Source organism: Arvicanthis niloticus, chromosome 15 (assembly GCF_011762505.2).
Source record: "Arvicanthis niloticus isolate mArvNil1 chromosome 15, mArvNil1.pat.X, whole genome shotgun sequence".
NCBI classification, from domain to species: domain Eukaryota; kingdom Metazoa; phylum Chordata; class Mammalia; order Rodentia; family Muridae; genus Arvicanthis; species Arvicanthis niloticus.
In genome coordinates, this window is record NC_047672.1 from 20,197,893 (window position 1) to 20,199,254 (window position 1,362).

The 1,362-nt window shown below is 38.9% G+C and overlaps 1 non-coding gene across 1 annotated transcript; it reads right to left on the reverse strand.

Annotated features, from left to right (window-relative positions):
• Positions 1–326: 326 nt before the first annotated feature.
• On the reverse strand, positions 327–457 carry LOC117721100 (small nucleolar RNA SNORA17). Its single transcript, XR_004608375.1, has one exon. It is a non-coding gene; the product is annotated as a small nucleolar RNA SNORA17 (small nucleolar RNA).
• Positions 458–1,362: the final 905 nt, after the last annotated feature.

The following is a 1,362-nucleotide window of genomic DNA, read 5'->3' on the forward strand; positions in this document are numbered from 1 at the left end:
CTCACATCAGGCTGTTCTTCACTACCCTCAAGTCTCCAGTTCTGCCTCTCTTCCTTGTTTCTCTTTCTCTTCCATTAATCCACCGCTTACTTGCTCCTTTAGTGGCTCCTAGGTTCTCTAAATATCTGCAGTCTTGTCATTAGTGGCCTCAGGAGTGCTATGCCCCTCTCATGCATTACGGCACCAGCAGCGGTCATATTGGGCCTGCCCCCTCCCACCTCCTGCCAGGCCTGTGTGCTGCCAGACTGGTGATTTTCTCAGGTTAGTTCTGTGTCTAGCCCCCTGGTTCTAGCTAGGTAGTCTTCTCAGGCTTGCTTTTTTCAAGGAATGTTAGGCTACTATCATTCAGATGTTTAGAGGTCAGAATACTGATCATAGACATAGCCTCTCTCTTCTCAGCCACCTGCTAATGTACAGGTGACATAGCAATTACACCTACAATGCCTCTAGAGGAAGCTCTATTTTTTTTCAAGTTTAAGAAATCTGTGGTGAGTATTTGGTCTGGCAAGATTCCTCAGGACACAAAAGTACTTGTGACTAAACCTGGTTATCTAAGTTTTAGAAGGAGAGGATTGACTCCTACAAGTTGTCCTCTGACCTCCATATACTTGCTGTGGCACACATGTGACCACACACATGCATAAACATACAAATGAAAAATGTAATAATAGTTTAAAATATTATAGAAAAGAAAAGAGATGAAGCATCATATTATACTGACAGTTTAAAGAAGGTGGGGCAAGATAATATATCTGGGTGTCTCTGTATTAAGCTAATTTTGCATTGCTACTTTGAAAATGGCCTCTGCATTTACGCAAACAGGTTTGAATAAAGTGTCTGTCATTTGCTATTTTGATAGGAGCTGTTACTTATTTTCTAAAGCTATACTTCTTCATATATTATAAAATTCTGCAAGTTTACTTTAATGTGGAAATGAGACTGCCTGATAAGTAAATAATGAAGTATGAAATATCTTTCTTCTTCTTTTTTTTCCTCACCTCCATCTCCAGTCTTGCCCACTACAACATTTTAGGATGCTCAGAGATAAAATATAAGATCTAGAAGGCATAAATCAAGCCAAGTATTTTATTTAAAGTCATTAGAAGTATCGAGACATTAAAGACCAGGAAGGAAATTACTATGAATGAAAAAAAGTTTAAACTTAAAGAATTTAAACACTTAAAATATGATGACACTATAAATCATATGGCTCAACTTATTCATTTAGAAGCGCAGAATTTGAAGCTCACAGAACCAACAAGAGTTCACAAAGAGCTGGGTTGCCTAATGACCAGTGAAGTGTTCTGAAAACAAGAAAGGACATGACCTGAACCTATGGAGGCTGTCCTTGACAGCTGGCTC